The sequence below is a fragment of the Diplotaxodon limnothrissa genome, linkage group LG19, assembly GCF_057381915.1.
Source record: "Diplotaxodon limnothrissa isolate DT_005_m linkage group LG19, D_limnothrissa_male_GT1.1, whole genome shotgun sequence".
Classification (NCBI taxonomy): Eukaryota; Metazoa; Chordata; class Actinopteri; order Cichliformes; family Cichlidae; genus Diplotaxodon; species Diplotaxodon limnothrissa.
Genome location: NC_140614.1, coordinates 1,887,501 through 1,913,842, shown reverse-complemented (window position 1 = coordinate 1,913,842; position 26,342 = coordinate 1,887,501). Strand labels below are relative to the sequence as shown.

General features: G+C 41.9%; 1 protein-coding gene across 1 annotated transcript in view; it reads left to right on the top strand.

Moving 5' to 3' along the window:
- The window catches only part of adck1 (aarF domain containing kinase 1), a 91,608-nt gene that overhangs the window by 9,676 nt on the left and 55,590 nt on the right, over nucleotides 1-26,342 (top strand). The gene's annotated exons all lie outside the window — the stretch shown is intronic.

Here is a 26,342-nt window from a genome sequence, read left to right as displayed (position 1 = left end):
GTGATGAGCTGAAGGTGAACCAGACTGCCCACTGTTCTCATCACACTTCTTTCTCCTGTTTGTGAAACTTGTTCCTCGACAAACTAAAGAAGGCATATTTAACTATTCAGGGACATCATCATCATCACTGTTTTGGAAATGTGGTTTTCAGTACCTATTTAAGACTATTTTCTAATTTTGTCTGTCCAGAGATGCAGAGAAAATACTATGTAATGTTTTTAATCCTCTGAGCTTGAACCCATGGCAAGATTAGGGTTGGGCTTTAATGTAACCCTGCAGGCTTTTTAGAATAATAAAATGACTTTCTGGGGGTTAAAACGAAAGAAGGTTTTGATGTGTGTCTGTTTGAATTGTCATTTATTGTCCTTTGATTTCAAAGACTTGTAAGAATCATGTTCAAAACCAGGAAACAAATATTCTGACAGGAACAGGATTTGGTTTTAAAGTTTCAGAAACAGAAAATCAAAGCAATTCGCAAGAATCTTAACCAAACCTTTTCACTTATTCATTATTGGTATCTGGTCGTTCAGTGATGACGTGACGAATCCTACTTCCGGGTCTAAAGTAGTCTGTGTTTAATATGGCTTTTGTGTTGTTAACATGTTTAATGTTTTGTATTTTCTTCTATTTGATCTCAAAAAGCTCCTAAAACAGTCAGTGATCACTGTTGACCTCCCTCGGCTTTTATTACCGCTAATCATTTATTTAAGCTCAGTTTTTAAAACCTTAGGATGTAACTACAGCCCAGCCCATGCAGCAGTATATGAATGACTAACCTCGTATTGTGGATGGATTATCTCAGTTGTTCTCCTGGCTGAAGTTTGGTCCTTTTACAGCATCCTGCCATGCGATTACATTTGTTCCTGACCACCGAGAACACTCACAGTAACTTTTATCGAGTGGAAAAAAAGTTAGCTTGTTTATATTATGCTAACATAGCTGTGTCGCTAGCGGTCACGTAGCACATCATTATATACCAGCTAGCCAAACTTCAGTAACCCTACAAACGTCACTGCTGTTTAGTTTTCTGTCTTCATTTATGTTGGAAGTGATAACAGAGCTGTACGTTTTAATTTGTTTCCAAAACCCCGCAGTCAGGACATGCTATATTGTATTTAGATAGAAGCTAGCGAGCTAACTCCCTGCTAACTTCTAACTCCGTTAAATGTCATAAATTCCGTTTTCATGGATGCCTGGATGTTAAACTCAATTGTTACACCTGGTAGAGCAGAACGCTGATCATTTTATTAAAGATGAAAGACTTTAGACAGTTTTTCAACTCTCAGTAATGCCATAGTGATCGTTTGATATATGGACCTGCAGCGGAGTTTAGACCCAGACACGGCTAGTGATGTCAGACTGAATGACCGGATTAATGAATTCAGTCCATTTTGGAACAAGTGAAGCTCTGTGAATACTTGTGCATACACTGTAAATCACAGTTAAATGTTCAGTCAGTGCTTAAAGTTTAAACAGTGGAGTAGGGCACACTCTGCTGGACAAACTATGTGACGAGCCCATTTCTAAAATACCTCAAAGATTACTTTCTGTAATCTATTACCCATTACTAGACATGATCCAGACAAATGGGTTAAATGACAACGTTACAAATGAATCCAGATCAGTGGGGCACAGTGACCAGTGTTTGTTTTGTTCACTGCATACAGACCTTGTTTCATGTTTATAAGGTGACTTTAATCATGACACTGTTTTTTTTAAAGTTGACATGTTCAAATTCCTTTGAATTGTTAGTCTGCTGCGTTCACATTTGTGCTACAATGAGCAGGGTTTGTGTAGCTTCGGAGGAAAACGGTGCCACACATGGACAATACTTTTATTGTACAAAAGGGCGAGAGTGCAGTGGTAATTTGCAGACTGCACCCAGGACAGAAACATCTGCATTATACTGCTAACAGAACTTTAGCTCTTTGCTAGCACCTGCACAGACAGCAAGCTAACGATAAGCTAGCAAAGAACCCAGAGTGAGGTTAAAGCTGAGTGAATGAGGACCTCAGAACAGATAATAAACAGGGGGAGGAGTCAGACTGAAGCCTTGATTTCTAACTGTTCACTGTGGATAGTGTCTTTGTGCTTCTAGCATTTTTGTTCAGATGTAATCACTAAGAGACAGATCACGTGTGTGCATATTACATTACTTTTAAGAAAAGTGCTTTGTGTAATATGTGTTTGCATTCGCTAACAGTATTTCCCACACTGAGCCCAACAAAGAGGGGAAGTACCTCCATCATGCACAAACATTTGACCACACAACATGCAGTTAATCTGCACTTATATATTTACTTCGATATGCTGTTTAGCAATGGTGGCAACTTTCAAAGCGGAGCCAGTGAGAACTGATAAGAGGACCTAAAAGGAAATGAATCCATGAGTGATATCGATAATGGAATCGGAGTCGCGAAATTTTTTACTTTTTTTTAAAGACTAGGCTTAAAAAAGTTTTGGCCAGTTGATGTGGCCATAGTCTCAGACGGCACTGAGCATTTTGTCACTCGCTTCTTTTCTCTCTCCTTGTTTTCATCCACAATGATCGCACTTAAACTTTAGTAACTGCTAAACTCTACCCTTTTTCGCCCTCTTTCCTTCCTGTCACTGGCTGAGCCTTATTAGGCGTCTGGTCTGATCCATCTGATCAGTTTGTTGGTGGGATTTTCTCTGTTTTTGAGTGAATTCCTCTGTCAGAAGCAGTGAAAAATCTCAAAAGTCCCTTTGGGATTTTTGATGGGCTTAAGGTCCATCAAATTGGTGCAGTTTCAATTTAGATTATTTGCTTGAAAAAAACAGTTCAGACCTGTGTGGATTGGGTAGGTGTGAGCCACAGTTTAAACCTCTGTACTTTATAGTGTCGACAGAACCATTACCACTGAAAGACAGAGACTGTTACAGTTACATTTGTTGCAACACAAACATTTCTTCAAATACACTGCTCAAAAAATTAATGTAACATTTTTAAATATATTTAGTATAGTATGACGTGAGTTAAGTAGCAGAGGGGTTGTTTGTTTGGTTCTTTGGTGTTAATTAAATTAACAACACTTAGAGGGGTAACAAGCATTTGTTTTGGATCAGTGTCACCACTGAGGTGATACATGGACCCCACAGAGGTAGTCCAGCTCCTCCAGGTTTGCACTTGAAAATGTGTCATTTCCTGAAGGTTTGCTGTGTCTCTCAGAGGAAGCCTAATTGCACGACTACGGAAACAGCTCCTTTCACTTCTGAGCGTCTTCCTTACCAGCGCGAGGTCGATCTCCCACAGAATCGACAGACTGAAGCTACTAACTGTGGAGCTATGCTACACTCTCTCTGGACTTGGCTGCTCAGCTAGCTGACCACATCATAACAAAGAGGTGCATGAACAGTAGGATCACACTCATGCTTCCTGGACTGGGAAATGCATGTGCAGACCCTTCTACATGCCCAGAGTGATCATCACTGCAGTGAACATACCACCTGATGTTAATGTTAACACGGTGCTCTTCCAGCTGTACAATATAATACACAAACAGCTGCAGGCCCATCCTGAGGGAGCTTTTTGGGGACTTCAACAAGGCTTGTCTTCAGTCTGTACTCCCTAACTTTGTACAGTACATACAGTGCTTCATCAGAAGGACGAATAAATGAGATCACTGTATTTAAGCAAGTCTTCAGGACTCTACCCCTCTCTAATCTGGAACTGTCAGATCACTTATCAATACTTCTGATACCAGCATACATGTGCAGGTATCAGGAAAAGATCCAAACCTCCCATTAAAGACATTAAAACCTGTCCTGAGGGAGTTCTCTTCTGACTGTAAGATTTCTTAGACAGCAGTGAGTGGAGCGTTTTCATCATGACCTTCAGGAGTACACAGAGACAGAGCTGCACTGACAATGTAACAGTGGGCAAAAGTACTCGGGTCAATACAAACCAAAAACCTTGAATGACCTCTGATGACGAAATGGAACTCAGGCTGCAAGTCAGGGGACAAAGCTCAATACAGTGTAGCAAGGGCAGAGCAGTGGAGAGCCATCAAGGGTGCAAAAGAGGCTCACAAAACGAAACTGGAAGGGTTGTGGATGCTCTGTAGTGGGAGGGACTACAGACTATCACCAACTACAGAGGGTCCACACCTGTCACCACCCCGCTGACACCACGCTGGCAGAAGAATTACGCCCCGTTTCCATTAGTACCTACTCGGGTCGGCGTGCCATAGTTCTCAGCGTTTTCCATTAGGATATAGTAGCTGGTACTTTTTTCGTATCTGCTCGCCCGGGTTCCAAGTGATCCGAGGCGAATCTGAAAATGTGACATCAACAGACTTCATCCTAGTGATTGGATAGTTAGTGGCATCACTCGGTGAGTCATGAGAACGTCTCCTTCACGAAAATCAAAAGTGCCAGTTTTGAAACCCGGTAATGAGGGAACTGGCTATAAAACACAACGCCGTGGTGACACAGAGTCACAGACCGGGCAGCAGCCATATTGTGGCTCGATGTCCACCTTTGTTGTGGCATTCGTGTTGCATCATACTGTTTCTGTAATTCAATTGTAATGGAAAACGAGGTGAGTTGTGCCACGTCGAGCTGATCCGAGTAGATAGTAATACTAAAAGTGCTTTAACTTCTCTTGCTGAAGAGCCCGGACACAGCTGAGCTGCCTCCTGATTCCACCAGCGCTGCTCTTGTCTTCCAGGAACACCCGGTGAGATAGGTGGTGAAAGCTGTGAACATCAGGAAAACTCCTGGCCCACATAGAGTACTTGATAAAGTACTTTGTGCCTGACCAGGAGTTTCAACCTCACTGTCACAATGAGGTTGCCTGAAGACAGCAACCATCACTCTTGTGGCAAAGTTATCTGCCCCAAAGTGTTTCAACAACTACAATCCTGTTGCCTTAATGTCAGCAGTCATGAGATGCTTCGAGAGGCATATCCTGCAGCGCATAAAGGCCTGACTCCCACAGAACCTGGACACTCATCAGCGTCCAGGTCGCCTGCAGGGCACGCAGATGTCCAGAGGACCGCACTGCCACAGCATTCTGTCACCTCGAGCAACCTGAAAACTATCAGGATGCTGTTCATAGATTACAGACGACAGTGTTCAGTACCATCATTCCTGGAGTACGGGTTGAGATGCTCATTAAGACTGGTTTATCCCTCTCCCTATCCCTATCTGTGTGCCTGGATCAGGGATTATTTGTCCTAGTGGCCTCAGGCAGTTGAAATGGGCACTGCCTGCTCCTCCTCCCTGACCCTCAGCACGAGCTCCCCCCAATCACTGAATAAACTAATCACACTACAGTCACTCCTGCCTGTACGGGAACTGTGTACAGGGAGGAGGATAAAACACTGACAGGATGGTTACCTGAACACAACCTTTGGCTCAGCACCATCAAAACTAAGAGGAGATGAGTCCACTGTCAGAGGCCATAAGAAGATCATTTGTAACCTTCACTAAAGCTGTTTCTGTGCTGTGATGAGCTCTGAAACCTGACTGAAACTCTTCAAATAAACCTCTGCAGATGATCTGTTAGCTGTTTGACAACTACTCTTTCAAGGATGATATGAAAGGAAGGAGACTGGTGATGCTTTTTGAGTAAAGGTTTAACTACAGCCAGCTTGAAGGCCTGTGGTACATAGCCGATCATTAGAGATAGGTTGATCATATTTAAGATCGAAGAATTAATTAATGGCAGGACTTCTTTGAGCAGTTTTGTAGGAATGGGGTCTAAAAGACACGTTGATGGTTTGGAGGAAGTAATTATTGAAGTTAACTCAGAAAGATCAATTAGAGAAAAAGAGTCTAACTTAACATCAATGGTACTAAGAGTAGCTGTAGATAATATTACATCTGTTGTGAAATACTGTTAATAAATACTGTTGTGAGTTGCTGCAACCAACTTTTGGCTGAATGGACTAACCTGGCACATCATTTTTTCACATTGCTTTTCAGGGTGCCTTTGAATTGAGTAGTTATCTGTAGGTTGGTAATTAAATCAAATAAACTTCACCCAGTTCATATCAGTGTATATATCAACCATTATTCTTTATTTTTGAGCAGTGTGTTTACACTTTCTGCTTAGAAATGACATGTAAGTTAAATAAAATACAAATTTAATGGTGAGAAAAACATGGAACAACAGTTCTGTTTCCAAAGTTTAATACCAGGGGTTAATAGATCTCTCTTACTGTCCATTTCATGTTATTCAGCCTACTTGGTGTCTCTGCCTTTCTCTTCATGTTGAAAAGTGGCAACTACAGACTGTAAAGGGGATCAAAAGCTTTTATCCTTGCTCTAATGAAGCAGGACCACCTGTGAAGCTCAATGTTACTGGAATCCTCCAATAAGAGATCCATGTCCAAAAAAAATGGAATGTTTTTCTTGTTAAAATATAAAGAAACCAATCAACAGTGCTTTAAGAAAAATGCAAAAAGTCCAAAAGGTGCACTGTAGTTGCATTTGAGTGGTTGTGATTTACAAACTGTGGAGCTGTGTAACCCTCTGACCTTCAGCTGGACATTTGTTTCTTGTGACATGTTTGAGCACACAGTCGATGAGCTTTGATTTCTTCCTCAGTCCTGCTGACACTGTCACACCCTGTGTTCGGTTGTGAGCAGATAAACCGAGCTATATTCAGTCTCTCATGGAGAGCTTGACTTAAAAAGCTACTTAAGCAGCCAGTCGTCCAAGCTTATCAAAGGCTTCCCTGAGTGAACTGAGTGGCCATTTATTGTCAATTAGAGTCTATCACAGAACAAGGAGGGGAGGTCTCTCAAGTCTGCCAGACGAGAGGTGAAACATGCCCTGCAGTGAGAGAACAGATGAACTGCTTTTGTCCTCTGCAACCAGCTTTTTATTCAGCTGTTAATTTCTCACCCTAAGGAAATGTCACTTGTCGCTTGCACTTGGGTTTTGCTGACCTATAGATGCACCTGTTTGGATGCAATTTGACTCATTTAACTTACATTGTTATAGCAGGACTGCTCTAAAAATCAGTGCAGGTCTGTGTCTGTCCCCAGGCCCACTGTAGCTTTACATATAACACATAAAGTGATGAGCACCTCTTTTTGCTGAATTTTGAGTGTTTTAAACAACTTTGTTACATCTGTGGTGTTCCCGGTCAGAAGAGACCTCCATAGGAAATGAATGGGAATCCACCCCACAACGCCCCCTTTGGCCGCTGACCCCCTGAATGGCCCACTGAACGACCCATTGACTCACCCACTAAACTGAATTTGGTGGTAAAAATGTTTTTTATGTTGATTTAAGAGCTGTTAAAACCAACTGGTTACTTGTGACTGGAACAGTACATTCAGGGGGGTGGGAGTGCACATAACCAGAGGGCCAAAAGGGTAAATGAATTATGCTATTAACCATCAGGAGAGTCAGTATTGAGAGGAGAGCTATAATTTACTGCACCCTTTTTCGTCACTGTGCTAATCATATTACGACATAGATTTTTTCTTTTGTTGATTAGAATAAGCTTTACCTATGAAATTGCATATTTTTGCATTTCACTGTTTCTTCCTGTTAAAAGGGAGTTTTTCCTTCCCACTGTCACCAAAGTGCTTGCTCATAGGGGCATTTTTCTCTGTATGTATTATTGTAGGATCTACCTTACAATATAAAGCACCTTGAGGCGACTGTTGTTGTGATTTGGCGCTGTATAAATAAAGCTAAATTGAACGACTGCAGCATTGTTATGGAAATAATGCATTTTAATATTATTTTCTGACATTGACTTCTAATGTTATATTTTGCCAACTCGTCTGCTGAACACAGTGCAGGTTAGAATGAAGGTTTTATCTCATGTCCTGATGTTACAGTGCACCTACAGAAAAGCACCGTGTGCTTGAGCAGCAGGCTTGTTTTGCGGTGACAGAAAACAGACTTTACGCTTGGAGAGAGACCACACCCCACCACATACCTCCACCACCTGACGTAGGGCTGGGGACTCCAGCCCAAAACGGTCCCGAGCTCTCTGTTCAAGCCGTCAATCTGCAGTATAATTATAATTATTCACATGTGCCATGATTTGTGTTGAGTTGTACATTGTCTAGAAAAAAGCTGTACTCTTTTGCCTTGTTATGGTTCAGGAGGTAGAGGAGGTCCTCTGCTAACTGGAAAGTTAGTGGTTTGATCGCTGGCTGCTCAAGTTTCCATGGCAAATTATTCTTGGGCAAGATACTGAACCTGCAGTCGCTTCTCAGTTAGTGTAGAAAAACACTATATGAGCATCAGTCCTTTACTTTTCTCATTCGCCTTTCCCAGTGCTCTCTTCTGTTCTTGATTTAAAGACAAAAGACTGAGAGAAATGAAGATGCACATCAATAAAGAGAAAAGCAGAAACACTAGAGTTTGCTGGTTGATGGAGATAGGTCCTTATCTCTGGACTGATTATGCAATCCTAAGTGCTACTCTGTCCCTTTGTCTGTTTTCCTTCTCTCCCTGTCTCAGGGAGTTCAGGCATCTTAGCATCTCATTACAAGCCATGCAAACAGATGAAAATGATTGGAAATTAAATGAAGGTTCTTTAACCCACATGAATAATTCATGGCCATTGGTACAGGCCTGTGGGCAAGGTTGGGAGGGATTGGCTGTTTCAAATATAGAGATTTAAAGCGGATTAAAATGCAGTATTTAAACATGTAAAAATGTAAATCTCACGAAGAGATTGCCTTCATCTCTTACATCGAAATGTCCAAATAACTAGTATGGTGTTAGAGATGGAGTTTAGACCGAATCAACTCCATCCATGAACATACAAAAAGATCCTTGAAGTTAGCGGCAGTCCTTCAAATGCTTATTTTGCAGGTCACTGGACAAATGTGTGTAAAATGATTTTTATGCAAGTTCCACAACGTCTTATTTAGCTAAAGATGATGGTTTCTGCTGGTTTACTTATTTTAATTAAAAAAAAAAACTCTTGAAAACATTTCAATCCACTGGTTATGTGGTTGTTTTTTTTTTTTTTTAAAGGCAAAAAATAGATCGACTTTTGTTTTTCTTTTAGATTACCATCACTGGGGGTTGAATGGCAGAAATGGGGAGCTTTATTTCTCAGTGTGGTAACTAAGCTACACCAGCTAGAACGCACCAAATTACTGTTGAAGTTATTCACGTCCAAACATGAAAGATTGCTGTTTTGAAGATGTTGGATCTGCCAGAATCAACCCAAAGGCTCTAAATTGATTCCAAAGGATCTTCCCCAACAGGTAATGCAGAAGCTAGATCAAGCCTGTATAAGGACATTTGCCGGGCTCTCAAATATTTTCCTGAGTAGCCATGTGGAACAAGTACAATTTGTCAGCCACACTTATTATTGGCAGCTCTCTTCTATGATTTGTGCACTCGGTAATTTGGCTGGTTTAAAATTAAGTGGCCAGGAAAAAAAATTGTGCTTTTCTGTTTCAAAAACATTTTAAATGGGAATTTCCAAATCTTGAGACCTGATGCAGGATATTTTATTTACACAATTTAGCTAGGGCAAAGCAGAAGCTTAATCAAATAGTAACAGTCACTTTATGCTATCATCTGAATTTATGATAGCATAGTTCTATATCCTGAACTAATACCACTTTTAATGAAAGAGAGTGAGAACAGTAGGATTTCCATTGTTCTGCTCCACTAAATGCCCCGAAGTGCTCATTATATGTAACTTACTGGCAGTGGTCCGACACCCAAATGTATAGTCAGGGCGCATTAGGAACACCTGGCAGAGGCTCCGGCCCAGTTCATCTTCAACTCGCACTTCTGCCAGAACACCAACATTCCAAGTGAGTCTAACTGGACAATGTTCTGCACCTCTGTTGCTGAGGCTGCTGCAAGGAACTATGGTCACAAGGTGGTTGGTGCCTGTGGTGGTGGTAATCCCACTAGAGGGCGGACATGGGAGGTGCACGGAGCCATCAAGCTGAAGGAGGAATCCTATTGGACATGGTTAGCCTGTGGGAGGCAGCTGATCTAGTGATGGAAGGAGTACTTTGACGATCTCCTTAACCCTACTCACCTTCTGTAGAGGAAGCTATGGAGGTGTGAGTCGACGACTCACCCATCACTGGGAGTCGATAAACAATTCCTTGGATGCCAGGCCCCTGGGATGAATGAGGTTTCTCCTGAGTTCCTAAAGGCTCTGAATGTTGTAGGGATGTCTTGGTTGACACGCCTCTACAACATGGCGTGGAGTCTCTGGATTGGCAGACTGGGCTTGTGGCTCCCATCTTTGAGAAGGGGGCCAGAAGATCTGTTTCATCTATAGGGGGATCACACTCCTCAGCCTTCCTGGGAAGCTCTACAATGGGGTACTGGAAAGGAACGTTCATCCGTTCGTTGAATTTCGGATACAGTAGGAACAGTGCAGTTTTCGTACTGTCATGGAACGCTGGACCAGGTCTTTATCCTCTCAAGGATAATTGAAAGTGTGTTGGCGTTTAGCCTAACCTTAATTCGACCATGGATAGGTGAAAGACAATGGCTAGATGTCTGTAAAATGACTTGTAATGATAAACATTATTGTAGATGGGATACACTTGCGTTCTGTCCGTGAAGTACTACTAGCTACGCTAGGCTCCAGCCACCCCATGACCATGAACATGGATAAGCAGCTAAGGAAATGGAACAATGGATGCTTATTGTTTATTAGGTTAGAATTGTACAGCTTCAGGGTTTCTGCTGTTTTGCCAGATTGAATTTGTTGTTGTGAAATTTCTTCTAGTAAATGAACCAGTGATCATATTTATAGTAATACTGGTATGTCCAATTTCAGTTTAAAGGCTGAACATCAACATGGCTTCAGTAGTTTGGCTAAATGTTGTGATAGTATATACGGAGACAGACTGAGGGTGTGATTGTGAGGCAAACTAAGACCGGCCTCATCAGGAAACGGGAGTGGACTTTGTGAGGTTATTTTAGGAGATGGAGTGAAATGAGAATTAGAGGGAGGAGGGGAAATGAGGACCTGGTGACAGCGAGGACTAACGGATAATGATGACTAATGATTTCATTGTTTCCATTGCTGCATTAAAGGACGGCAGGAGCACAGAGGTGATTTGGTGAAACAGCCATTTGAAGGTGGATTTTCATGGACACCCCCTGCCCCCCCAGAACAAAATGCTGATTAACTCAACACATCTCCATAGTATTATGGAAATTCTTTCATCACCATCCCATTGTCAAAGAGCTGTCTTTTTTAGCCTTATTACAGTGAATACTTGTAAGGTTGTAATTTTTAGGCACTGTGGGAGACTGCATCATCAGCTACTTTGTCAATGACTTCTTCCATATTTCTACTTCGCATATTCATCATTTAGCTGACTCGTGACTAACTTATGTTTGGAGTTCGTGAATGGTTTACAGGGTTCATTTCTTATACATAGCACACAATAGGAAATAGGTTTATGATGGTTACTGACTAATGGTGAATACACCAGGATATTAGATGCACTATGGCATGGCTGTAACTCAGGAGGTAGAACAGGTAATGTGTGATCTGATCCTTGGCTTCTCCAGTCTGGATCCCCGAGGCACGATCTGATATCCTCGTGTTGTTGTTCCCAGATCATCATACTAAATGTTGTTCCAGGATCAACATTGCAAGTGACCAATCAGAATGTTGTGACGTCATACTTTTGCGACTTCGGAAAAAAACGGTGTAAAACAAAAAACTGTGCTTAAGCTGCGTGAAACCGCCTCTGTCCGCCGATCAACGGACCCTGACCCTGACCCTAACCCTAACCGTAACCCTTTAATAAACGGTAAGCAGAACTGATATTGTCCTTGCAACATTGGAATTTCATAAATACACGACTGGCTTGGCGCGCAAAAGAATAACGTCACAACAATGTGATTGGTCACTTGCAATGTTGAACCTGGAACAACATTTTCATGATGGTCTGGGAACAACACCAACACGAGGATATCAGATCATCCATCCCTGAGTATCCTTGGGCAAGATACTGAACCCCAACTTGCTCTTCGATGTGTTCTTCAGAGTATAATTGTGTGTGAATGTTAGATAGAAAACACCTGGCTGTGAATGAGCGAATAAAACGCTTTGAGTGCTCAAACAGAGTAGAAAAGCGCTATATAAAAATCAGTCCATTTACCATTTGCCACTCATACATAGGATCAATCCAACGTCACAGTGACTATGCATCTGTGGTGCTTGCTAGTTAATGAGCAGCTAGTATCTGATGTGACTATTTGAAAATTTGTGTTCTAACATGCTGAACAACCACAGCTCATTGAGAACAGAAGACTTCTTCTACACAGAGATTATCTTTGCTTGCCACCTGGTCTATCTGCCAGATTAGTGCCCTTGTGAGTTTGTCACCATCGTAAAAATAAAGATCACTGTTTTGACACACCCGAGGACCCAACATATATCACAAAGGCACTGACAGATTAACAAGTATGCCGTTTTGTTGGTTTTGTACCAATCAGCTCCCAGAAAGAACTCCAATCGGATGGCTCTAACTCCAACATATTGATTTTGAACTGGAGGGTCACTATAATCATAACTTTAATAGGTAGAGGCCTAGTTCATGTAACCTTGTAAACTCAGAGACAGTGGCGCTAGCATCTGTTCAGAGGACTGAGTGGAGTGGCAGGTAATATGTGTCCTTTTTTATTCATCATAAAGTGGGACCCAACATCTTTTTATTAAAATTTTCAAGCAATTATTTAAAGAATTTGTTAGGATTTCAGAAGAGTTGTAAATGTGAACATTGGTATATCTTGCATGATAACGAGTTACAGTGTTACAATGCACTTCTTGTTGGGGCTGTAGTACAGCTCATAGACCTAATGTGTGAAACCTTCCTAAAATATAAGATGGTTCTTATGCATTACGTTTCCCAGAGATTGCTCCGGTTATAGATGTGGCCTACAATATCTAGGAAATGTAATGCAAATGTCTGTCTAATTGTTTTTTCTTTGATCACAATCTGACGATTTGGTAAATACTAATGAGGATTATCAAAATTGAAATAAAAAAAAATATTACAATACAACTTTATTTATGTAGCACATTTAAAACCGAAGGTACACCAAAGTGCTTCACGACAAGGTTAAAACATAAGATGTAAGATAAAAGGCTGTAACAGAGTACGAAACCCCCCAAAAAGTACAGACAAAATAAGAAATAAAACATTAGAGCACAGTTTGCTTTTGTGACCTCTAGATTAGACTACTGTAATTCCCTTTACTTTGGTCTCCACTCCACCCTTCTTCATAGATTGCAGGTTATCCAGAATGCTGCGGCACGCCTTCTGACTGGAACCGCAAGGTTGGCCTCGATCACCCCAGTCCTTGCTGACCTGCATTGGCTCCCTGTCAAATACCGAATGGAGTTTAAAATTCTGTTGCTTACCTTTAAAATCATAAACAATACTGCACTGTGTTACCTCACTGAACTCCTTAGTCCATATACCCCTAGGAGAGCCCTAAGGTCATCAGGACAATTACTCTTAGTGCAGCGTACCTTTATGTTATTTATCTTCTACGAATGTTCCACACTATAAATACCCCCACCTTATATTTATGAATAAAAAAATTGCACTATAGTAGTAATAGTACAATAGTTGTAGTAGTTAAAAAAATAGTTATTTGCACATATGCATGCCTATAAACTAGACTGGCATTTAACATGGAGCAAACATGAACTGACTTTGATGTTAGACCTGGGTGCACGTCACCATCTTACCAGCAGATGTCAGCAGTGATCTCAGCCTCCTGAATGTCAGCGCTGCTGCTTCATGGGAAAGAAAAGAGAGTGCTCTGTTCACATAAATCCGGCCTCTCCTTAAGCTCTGGCCCTTCTGAGGGACACACTGTAAATACTGGGGGTGTGTCCTGATAACTGCTGACCTTGACAAGCACATGATGGCAGCTTATCAGCCAAACAAGTCTGAAGCGGGAGAATCCTTGAGGGATATGGACAGGAGGGAGTGTTTAACATTTGCTTCCCAGCTGCCTGCTTTAGTTAGATCACAGCTGACAGGCTGATCTTCAGCAGCAGCAGCAGCAGCAGTAATACTGCATTTCCTTGTCACTGCTGCTTTCCTTGTGTCACCCAGGCCAGAGGGCTCTAACAGCAGCTGGTACGGCGCTTCAGAGCACAAAGCTGTCAACTTTATTGGAATTGTAATGTATTTACGTAATTTAGTACAGTAAGGCTTACTGCATTGTTGAAAAGTGTAATGTGATTATGCATTACTGTAATCACATTGCATTACTTCTGCAAATGTGGCTCACAAATATTGTATGTACAACATTGGGAATGGCCTCCTCAGAGCCTGGACCTCAGCGTTACTGATGATTTATTTAAACATCACAATGAAAAATGGCTTTGTGACATTTCTCTGCAGCAGTTGTTGAGTTTTCCAAATGACTGTAGGAGATAAAAATCTGATGGGCTGGGTGAGCCCCATCCTGTTGTTTGGGTAGAGAATCAAAAGGTTTTCAGATCATTGGTTTAAATAGCTGATAAATACAGCATCTTGGTGTTTAATTTAAAAGGTTACTAAGACACCACATTTACATTACATAGGTTGGCCTACTTTTTTGATAAAAAGCCTGATCTGCATTGGAAGAAGCCGATTTTCAGATTGTTAGACTGTTGACTGAAAATGTAATAGATTTCACTGAGCATTAAATGGTCAGTTACTCAGTGAAAAGGGCGTTTCCTGCTTCCAGTGTGAGAATTGGTTTGCTGTGTTTCATTTCTTTGATGACTCAATATACCATTGCATTGTGTGATGGGGGGGATGGAGCACTTGGTGGTCTGAGATTTGATGACTCTGCTTCCTCCTCATGAGACTTTTGCACAAACTGTAAATTAAGACACAGTCGTGTTTCCTACTAGAATGAATTAGTCTCTGATTTTCTGTTGTGTATATCTGGATATCTGGTCTCTTAACAAAAGCTGCTGTGCAGTGAGAGATAAAAATCCAGTGAAGTGAATAAAGTGCAAAAAGCAACAATGACTGAGGTGGAGGGAGTATGCAGACCAATGCAGGGAGAGAAGGCTAATAATTTAGGTAATTTGGAGGATGATTACATCACAAAGGCTGTATTTGAAGGCTTCTCTAAATACAGGCCAAAGTGTGTCTTTCTTTCTCCAGGGTTTGAAGGATGCTTTGTGGCCTCCCCTATCCTAAGAGTCATTGTGCCCTGGTGATGGATACCCCCCCCCCCCCCCCCCCCCCCCCAAAAAAAAAAAAAAATGGTGGATAGACTAACTGAAGCGGACAAAGAGTAAAATTTAGGCCTGATTTAGATTTCTGTGAGGAAACTTTATAAAGCTTTAACCTACATAAATGGCCAGCGTTGTTGTTGTATTTGTACTTGTGTGTGGTGCATTATGTGTTAAATACTGTGTCCTGCTGTCTTATATGCAGTGCCAGTCAATAGAAACACAGAAACTGCTGTGGCTTTTCCTCACCTAGGTCCCCAGTAATTATTGTGGTCCGTTTATGTTTAGCAGTGAGCAGTTCAGGTGTGTCGTACTTCAGGACACAGTGTTCATTACGCCGTAGGGTTTCAGAGGGGTTTGCAGCTACGATGTAGTTACTAGGGCTGGGCCATATCATACCTTTTATAGTAACACCGGTGTAATGTTGGGCAATGATAAGAAAATGAAGTATTGCGATAGAATATGGGTAACACGCGCAGTGCCTTTGTTTTCATACACACATGGTGGACAAAGCATGGCGGCGACGGAGAATGAGAAGGGTGAAAGTGGAACGTTGAATGAAACAGATGAACCTGAACTGGTTTGTAAAAATGCTGCAGCTTCAGTGGTGTGGAACTGGTTTAGCTTTCGTCCATCAGATACACAACAAAGCACTATTTTTGGTAGAGCATGCTAGTGGGCCGTTGTTATTACCGTCCTTTGATTTTCTGAAGACTCGGCAGTGCCCCTTATAATCTGGTGCGTCTTATGTATGAATTCTAGTTGTGCTTACTGACCTCGAAACGATTTGATGTCGTACACGGCGCTCGAAAATCTGTCAAAAAATGTTTTAGTACGACTTTGCTAAGCTACGAAGACGCACCGCTCGATGGATTGTCGGAGCATTACGGCTATCGTAGGCAGGAGCCTCGCGGAGTGATACGTACTGCGCCTCAACATTATATTACCGTATTGTGTGTGTATGGCCTCTTTTTAAGTTATGCTGAGGATATGTCGGATATATGTTTTATATAACTTTAATGCACAAAAAACAGCTGCTTGTTTAAGTGAAAATACATTGATGGGGTTTTTTGCACTAATAAAGTTGTGGAGTTGTGTTTTGTCTCGTGTATATCGTCAGTTATATGGTTATTGCAAATTTTCAAATAGGGCTGTTCGATATAACGATATGTATCGGATGACAATATAAAAACATCTATCGTTTCATTTTACGCTATCGTTTGTTTCGTGGTGTCGCAAAATAAACTGTTTACGGCAATATTTGTTCATCATTTTGATGGTCACTGTGGTGGCTATATTACTTAAAGTTCTCTCTTTCTCTTATATTTAATATCACCCCACTACGGACAGACAAGCGCCTGTTTTTATGGGTTGTCGTTAGCAACAACGACGGTAAAACCATCGCATGTCCGTTTGTTTATTTTCCACATAAACCTTTCACAATAAAGCTCAAGATCCTGTTGAGACTTTTCAAAATAAACGGAATCACGTGAAAAAGTATTATTGAGTTGTCAGGTGCTAAAAAATAAACCTTAGACTCAAACGTTATAACAGGCTTTTCCTCGCAGCACGCCGTGTAATAAAAAAACGGCGGCCATTACAACTTATGTCTAAAAATGTATCGTTTAAATCGGTTAAAACACTCGACTCCAGGTACACGACACGCAGCTGGAAACACTTCAGCTACCCGAGATTCACAGAACTGACAGAAAATATAACATTTTTGTGATTTATATCGTTATCGGACGATAGATGTTTTATATCGGGATATGAGATTTTGGTCATATCGCACAGCCCTATTTTCAAATATGATAAATAGTTTTGGCCGTATTGCCCTGCCCTAGTAGTTACCATGCAGATTTCGAGCAGAAGTGTAAATCCCCAGTACTGTGTTTCCATGTTACTCGGTTATCTAGGAGTATAAATGTTATCAAATGAGCTGTGGCTCTCACTGAAATCCCTCCCCCATCATTTCTTCTTCTTTTGGCCCTTCTTCATTTTCTCCCATATTCTTGTGGCTCTTCTCATATTGCAGTGAAAGAAAGCAGCACCACTGCAGAAATATAGTGAGTGCTTTTTGCCTACACTTGGCTGGGAGAGATAACAAATAGCTTGTATTTTCCACCTTGTTGTACTGTTGTGTACTGTGTTCAGATAAGTGGCATTTTAATAAATGGAGCAGCGCCCAGGTCCACACTCAGTCTATTTAGGAACTGTATATTTTGCCTTATTGTATTAACTGTTGCAGGATTTCTTGTGAATGGCTTTGCTAACGCCTTGGGCTTTGTAACTATAATACTTGTAGACAAGGCCTATTGACCGTCCGGGCTTAAATGTAAGCACAAACACACATATCACCCCCTCCCCCGTGACAGGCAGCGAGATGAACCTCAGTGAACTGAGTAACGAGCTAATCACGAGTGTCCCAGTAATAAATAGGCCTTGTTCATAGTCCACTAATCCCAGTCATTTAGCCCTGGTGTGACAGCAGAAATCAATTACTGCAGCTGCTCTATGCTGCTGTCCAGCTGCAAATAACACACTGTCACCTCACTGTTCACAGTAGGACATTATGCATTTGTAATGTCAGTTATCTAAAGTAGTCAGATAATCTTCACCACCCTCGTTCAAACTTTAAATGCTCATTATATAAATCATATGTTGTGTCTGGAGAAAGAATAAAGACTGTAGTCTAGCTTCAGAACCTCGTCCCTAACGTGCACCACGGCGGTGTTAGTGTTATGGTTTGAGGCTGTTAGACCTTGGCCAGGATGCCTCACCAGCAGGACGGGAAAGAATTAATTTTTTGTATCACATTTGGTCAAGCAGCATGACAGCAGCCATAATTACCAAAGTACAACATAATGTTTTACAATATCTAAATCAATTTCCAGATCTTCATCTAGAGCTGGGCGATAGAACGATAACGATATGTATCGCGATATAACTTTTACTCGATAGAGAGATTAAGCTATCGCGATAGACCTCGCCGCTCTTGTCCTCTTTAAAAAAAAAAAAAAAAAAAAAAAAAAAAGGTCAGCCAATCCAAATTCAGTAGCGCAGAGCCGAACCAATCACAGCCGCAGCGTCACGTCGCGTGACTTGTTACGTACAGCACAAGTGCCAAGCCGCACGTGTGTTTGTTTGGGAAGCAGCCAGCGGGTAATGGAGCCAGCGCACAATGGAGGAAATGAGTGTGCCGACTAGAAAAATCAACCGAGCGTGACCGAAGAGAAAACAGATGATGGTTCCAACGCCGGAGAGATTGTCGAACGGAAGAGCCATAGAAGTTCCGTAGTCTGAAGGTATTTCGGCTATTTCAAGTCTGACAAAAAACAGAGTAGCGTGCACTGTAAATTGTGCCGAAAGCAAGTCTGGAAATACAATAAACTGGTGCATGCGTCACACTGTGCGCCACGTTATTGTTTCGGTGAAATGAATTTCTACAATACTGTTACTGTTAATTCTACTCTCTGCAGTGTTTAAATGCTTACATATACACACAGTTACTGTCCCTCCACACATACGACTCGGTTCTGCTTCTATGCCCCAGCTTTGTTTACTTTTTCCCACCGAGGCTTCTAGACTTCTGATTGGCCAACATTTCTGCACGGTTAGGAATCTAGCTCCACCTGCTGCTTTGGCATGTTCATAGCAGCGTTTTCCTTCATTTCTGCCTTTACGTGTGGACGGGATTATTTTTTAAAACGAAAACGGAAAATCTCCGTTTTCAAAAATACCCGTGTACGTGTGGACGTAGCCTCAGTCTCTGACTGGAAGCGCTGATTCGTCATTCGGCTTTTGTCAGACTAAAGTAACTGTTAAAACTGTTTGAAAAGCTAAGCTATACAACAAGGAGAGATTGACAATTTCCTTTTAGTTCTCAGTTTATTTGATATTGACAAAAGTTAGTCAGTTTTGTCTGTTCTTCTGTAAAACAAACTAAGATTTATTTTTAGAATTAATATTTTGTTTCTAAGTGGAATTGACAATTTAGTCTGTTTCATTTGTTCTATTTTGAAACTTAAACGCTTTAGCGGCTGCCTTTTGTGTAGTTTGCAATATTTGCCTTTATTTATCTGAAAAAGTCTCATGTTCCTTAAGTACATCTACCCTGTTGAACTTATTATAGGAAATAAATATTTAAATAAAAACAAGCTGCTGATTATTTCACATTTTACTTGTGAGCAACGGCACATTTAAATCTTACAAATATAGTTATTTGGCTTATATCGTGATAGATATCGTTATCGCCTGAAATGAAAAAAACATATCGTGATATGAAAAAATCTCATATCGCCCAGTTCTATCTTCATCCAACTGAAATTTACTGAAAGGACTTTAATTAAGTAGTTTTTGTGAAGAAAAACTCCTAAATACCAAGTTGATTCTGTCATGAAGGTTGTAATGAGCAAAACTTCAAAGCCAATGTGCAGAAATGATGAACAGATAGTGGAAATGTTTAGATGCAGTAACTGAAAGAAAGGCTTTGATTGTATTATTTCAATTTATACAAATATATTGTGTATAATAGCTCACACAACAGTCAATGCAAGACACTTTATGTTGTAAAGACCCAACTTTTCAATTTCAATTCAATTTGATTTATACAGCGCCAAATCACAACAACAGTCGCCTCAAGGTGCTTTATATTGGAAGGCAGAATCTACAATAATACATACAGAGAAAAACCCAACAATCATATGACCCCCTATGAGCAAGCACTTTGGCGACAGTGGGAAGGAAAAACTCCCTTTTAACAGGAAGAAACCTCCGGCAGAACCAGGCTCAGGGAGGGGCGGGGCCTGCTGTGATTGGTTGGGGTGAGAGAAGGAAGACAGGATAAAGACATGCTGTGGAAGAGAGACAGAGGTTAATAACATGATTCGATGCAGAGAGGTCTGTTAATACATAGTGAGTGAGAAAGGTGACTGGAAAGGAAAAACTCAGTGCATCATGGGAATCCCCCGGCAGCCTACGTCTATTGCAGCTTAACTAAGGGAGGATTCAGGGTCACCTGGTCCAGCCCTAACTATATGCTTTAGCAAAGACCCCCAACAATCAGACGACCCCATATAAGAAAACAATTTCTCAGGAAGGTGTAGGCATGTGCCATGAGAGAGTGAAAACAGGAGAAAGCTGAACGCTCTTCTTCTCTTTCTACGTTTGAATGCCGTAGGAACCACAAATAAGCCAGCAGTCCAAGAGTGAATTTTTCTATCTGGGTATACAGCACCATGAGACAGGACATGGTTTGGACCTTGTATATGTGGAGAAGAATTTTAAGTTAGTCTGGATTTAGCAGGAAGCGACTGAAGAGAAGCTAGTATGGGAGAAATATGGTCTCTGGCCTCTTTCAGTACTTGTGCTGCAGCATTTTGGAACACTTGGGGTTTTTCAGCAAGCTTCTGAGAACCTGATGATAATAATGAAATACAGTAGTCAAGCCTGGAAGTAATAAATGCATAAACTAGTTTTTATCATCACTGCCAGACATGATGTTTCTATGTATGTTGTGCAAATAATTTTGTCGAAATGCAGGAAAGCAGTCCTACACATTTGTTTAATATGTGCACTCAAGGATGTACCATGGTCAAAAAGACACCAAGGTTCCTCACAGTGTTTCTGGAGGCCAAGGTAACCACAATGTCTGTGTGAAGAAAAGAACTGGAATCACAGAGGAGCTTAAAGGTGCTGACTCTTTCAGCGTTAGCACCAGTGATATGGATGGGTCAGTGTTCCATGTTGCAATCTTGCAGTCCACTATCATTCCCTTTAGTGACGCTGACACAGATTGTCCTGGCACCAGCTGTTTAGTGCTTTCATCTTCTCTCTGTAGGCTGGCTGATCATTGTTTGTGATTGAGCCCACAACGGTCGTGTCATTTGGCAATAAAGCGATGACATTGGAGCTGTGCTTAGAAACACAGTTATGAGTAAAGAGCACAGTCCTGTAGCGTTCCTGTGTTTGTCATAAACAAGGAGGATGTGCATTTACCAGCTCTCACCACCTGGGTCCTTTTCATGAAGTTGGAAATCCATCTGCAGATAGACATCTTTCACTTTCTCACATATGTGTTCCCTTTTTCTAAGTCGAGGAGGCGAGGGCGTCGTCTGTGGCAAACTGAAGAGGATCCAGGATCTCAGGGAGGAGTAGAGGTGACACTCTGAGACTTTCAATCTGGAAGGATGTCTGGTCTTGGAGACCACTTTCTAATATTCCATTTGAAAGTGTTTCTGGAAACTAGGCTTTCCTGTTCAGGTTTCTGCCTGTATGCAGAAAATAGCAGTATGGAACTGTGGTGTGTCGTCTGAAGTGCAGGGTAGGGGTGGAGTTTGTAACAGTGTTTGGATGGGATGTAACAATGATCCAGTGTCTGATCGCCTGTTGTAGAAAAAGAAATATGCTGATAGAATTTTGGGAGAACTGTCTCCATACCGGCTCTATTAAAGTCTCCCTAAACAATGAATGCTGCCTCTGGTTTAGAATTCTCTGAATCACTAATAACGTTGCACATTGCATTCAGAGCCAATATATCACCTCGTGTAAACAGCTCAGGAGGCACACTGGGCTCCAGCCATGTCTCTGTGAATGCAAAATCACAGCAGTTCTTGATGAGCTTTTGATGCTTAATCTGTGCGCGCAGCTTGTCCAGTTTGTTGTTAAGGACCTGAACATTAGCGAGCCCGATGTTAAGGGGAGAAGGCTGGTTTCTCTGCTGGATCCAGAACTCCATCATAGTGGCATCTGTAATATTGACAGCTGTTATGTATGATGTCCATATTGAATCTGTGAAAGCACTGTATGCATACAAAAAAATATTATTTTAAAAGTAGATTCTAAGTCTTTTGGTTCTTGTTGGTGCATCCACCAATATTCATTCCATAGACTGAATATTATAAAATTAAAGAACACTTAATGTTTTCATAGCAGTTTGGCTGAGGTGATGGAGTGACTGGCCAAGAACTTGTGACTTTGTCTTTATCACTTGCACATATTCAGAGAGCACAAAGGGTGGGTAGGAGTTATTCCTTGAAAATAATTTACCATCTGTGCTTAACGGCATCTGAAGACTGTCCATCAACCTGCACAGCGAGGACCCAGCTCAGAGGCCTGTGCTTTAATTACATGTGCAAACAGACACAGAGTTAAAGAGAAAGAAAATAATACGTTTCTAATCAAAGGGTACTCCTCTGTAAAAACATATTTAAGGGTTTAACCTGCTACTAACACAGAATTCGTTTAACATTAGCAACAGGCAACCAGATATAGACAGAACCTCATACAGTATTGTGAAGGCAGTTTACTTTTGTTTTTATTTTTCCAAAAACTGTTGTATGATCATTATAAAATAACACATCTATATATAAAAATTACTAAATAATTAATTTTAGACCCTCCGCAAATCGCTACCTTATCATGGTGGAGGGGTTTGTGTGTTCCAGGGACCCCAGGGGCTATGTTCTCCAGAGGCTCTGTCCCTTGGTAGGGTCTCCCATGGTAAATTGGTCCTGGGTGATGGACCAGACAAAGAGCAATCCAGAAGTCCCCTACAAGTAGAACACCAAGGGAACAGTTCATCCTGCCCGGGATAGGGTTACCGGGGCTTTGTCCTCAAGCCAGGCCCAGGGAGGATGCCCTAGGGCGAGCATCTGGTAGCCGGGTCTTAGTCCATGGGGCCCGGCACGCACAGCCCGAAAAAAGGACATGGGCACATCCTCCTACAGGCCCACCACCCACAGGAGGCTCTGTAGGGGTTGGGTGCATTGTGTGCCAGGCGGCGGCCAGAAGTGGAGGCCCTGGCGGACTAATCCCCGGCTACCAAGATGGCTACCAAGCCACAGGTCGATGATCGATTTTGTAATCGTATCACCAGACCTGCGGCCATATCTTCTGGACACTCGGGTAAAAAGTGTCCAACCTGATTTCTCCAACCTTTCCACCTGGAACACTCTATTGACCTGGATTGAGTACGTACACAATTCCCTTACCTCCTCTGCCACCGGCCTCTCACCCTTAAAGGCATCCTTGGGTTATCAGCTGCCATTGTTTACATCAGTTGAAGGTGAGTGCACTGTTCTATCCATCCAGCACCACCGTCACAGTGTTTTCGACTCTAGAAAGCAGCGTGGTCAGTCAAGCTGCCACCAAGGAGCAGAATAAGCACCTTGCCAACAGACGCATCAAGTGACCCCATTAATGACGAGGTTGGAAGGGTTGGCGTTCCACTAAGCACATGAAGAACTCAATCAGGAAAATGTTGTCCAAATTTATCAGCCCTTTTGAAGACATGCCATTATCAACCCTGTGTCTGAACGTCTCAAGTTTCTGCACAATATGCAAATCCATAACGTTTTCTGTCTCTCATTTGAAACCCTGTCTCGAGTCCTCTGTGCCCTGCGTCTGAACCTTCCCCCACCTGCCCAGCTCATCAATGGCTTACCAACATATTTGGTAAGGCGGCTCATGGAAGTTAGACGTGGGAGAAGGCTTCAGTGTTTCGTGAACTGGGAGGGGTACATGCTGGAGGAACCTTCCTGGGTTCCTCAATCAGCCATATTGGATAAAACCATGCTTAGAGACAACCATCCTGATAAACCTGGCGGGTCGCCGGAAGGCTCTTGTTTGGGTGCTACTCTAACGGTCCTCAAGTCCTTCTGTGCGTCTCTCTCTCTCTCTGTGAAGTGTGTGGTGTGTTTGTGTGTGTGCTTACCTCCTCTCCATCACACCTGAAGTAATCAAGATCACCTGTTTGCCGTCTGCTGATCAGTCTGCCACTACTTATGCTGGGAGCAAACTTTCGGTCTTCACCAGAGCATTGAACCGACCACACTGTGAAACCGTCTCTGATCAGTAAGTCTGTTTCCAGTTTGCACAACGACTACGTACGTGTCCCCTCCTCTGTGCAGAAGCCCCGGTGTTTTTCCCCAGTGAGAGCGATTTATGTGTGAGAGAGCTGTGGAGACGATTCTGTTCCTGTTCGGTTTCCTTTCCAAGGAACTTGAAAAGAGAGACTGTGGATTTATCCCTGCCTGAAGATGTTGTAAATAGTTTTCCTTTCACGAGCACTGTAAATAAACTCACCATATCTGATCTCCTGAGTCCTGTGTTTGAGTCTGGCCTGTCTCGTTGGTTATTTGCATTTTGTTTAGAGCACTCAGTTTAATCTTCCTCCTAGTGAAAGCTTTTCTATCCTCAGAAATCTTCAGGGTCAATGCTGTTATCCTCAAACATGTACTTGTTACCAGTGAAAGTTCCTTGATTCAGGGCATTACCTTGATGACAGATTCAGTCAGGAAAGTAGTCTCTGTAGATTTCTGTCTTATGGTCTGGGCTGAGAGATGGGGCCCACAGATGTGCTCTAACCACATAAACTGTCTGGAAATGCTGGCAGTTCATCTGTTGCTAAAACATTTCCTCCCTTGGCTGAAAGGTAATCATGTATTAGTCAGGTAAGAAAATTCTACAGTTGTTGCATACATCAGCAGACAAGCAGGAGGTCCCCTAGGTTACACACACTAGCATACAGTGACCATTGACAGTAGGCAGAGACCTCCTTTGTTTGGTACAGCGGTAAATACAGTGGGTAAAATACGTATTTTTTCTAACTATGTATATATATAACATTAAAAAAAAGTGCTATTGATAAATCTCACCAGATGTCAGTAACAACCCGTCCAATCCATACATGCAAAGAAATCAAACCGTAGATGTCCAACATTGCTCATCAGAACCTTTAGTAGTGTCAGCAGTGGTTTTCCCAACATTAAGGTTGTGAAGGTCTTATTCTATCCATCATAAGATGTTTCTTGTGCGACACCTTGGCAATGACACACCTTTTTATAGGTCGCCATTTGGGGCTGAACTAGCTGATATGAATTTGCATGAAGTTGCAGGATTGTTTTCTAATTACTAAAGGATTTCAGCTGGTGTCGTGACTTCCCCTTTTTACACCTCCACTTCGTCATGTGTTCAATACGTTTTCCCTGCGTCATTTCTCATTATTACACTTAATTTGTGGAAATCTATGATTTGATGTCTTTGCACGTGTAGGTTAGATGGATTGTTAGCAACATCTGGTGAGAACTGCATTTCAGTCCTCTGTTGTAGTGATTATATCATTTCTGCAGTTTCTGGTTGAAATGGATGAGGCCTTCTCACCGATCAAGGTGCATCTGGCAGATATTTCTGGGTAATATTTTCTGGACATCTGGAAAAGGAAAGGAAGACTGTCGGCTGCCTTTTATTGTCTGCCTTTCGCCCCTGAAGAGCAAAACTGGCTCCATACCTTATGTTGAGTCTTTGCGCTGCAGATTGACATGGACAGAGCTCAGGGTATTTAGACAGAATGACCACTTACCTTTATCCATTATGGCACCTGGCCTGCTGGTGCCATAATGGTGTTTGTGGTTCTGATAAGGCCACGCTGGAGGTCTCGTTATAATGAGACAACTACTTGTGCTAATTGGACAACCAGGGTTGTAGCCATAGCATAAGTGTTTATTTTAGTTAATTATAATAAATTTGCAGAGCAGACATGCTTAGGATAAATTAAGCAGTTTTTATATTTCTCAATCCAAATACCTCTGTCTCCTCTTGGAGATTTTTTTTTTTTTGGTGTATACAGTGGATTATTATACTATGAATATTTCCTGAACCACTAGTTCAGTGCCACTCCAGTGGACAGGTATAGGTAAATATACACGTTTAACAGACTTTGAACTCGTCACAGATACAAAGATGCCGCTGCTGTTAGTTCAACATCTTCCCGTGCCTCCTTTTTATCACCTTCCTTTACTCCCGTTTCACTTCTGCTTATCCCTCCATTCTTCCCTCATTGTCTAATCCTTTTATCCATGAACACACCGCCCTCTGAAGCTCACACAAACACACATGGTTTTCCAGCCTTTATTTTCTGTCCTCACCAACTGTGTGAAGAGGATGAACATAGAGATACGCAAATGCATTCTACACTCAGCTCCTGTGGCTTTGGTCTGTACCACAGATGAACTAATGCATCTAATTTGCTAACTGGTCCATTTGGTGGGACTGCACATTTGTGTAGATCGTGGGCGGTGGTGAGCATCAGCCTATCCCAGAGCAGCATTTCCCTCAGGCTATCAGAGGCGCATTACCATGGTGATGTCATCCT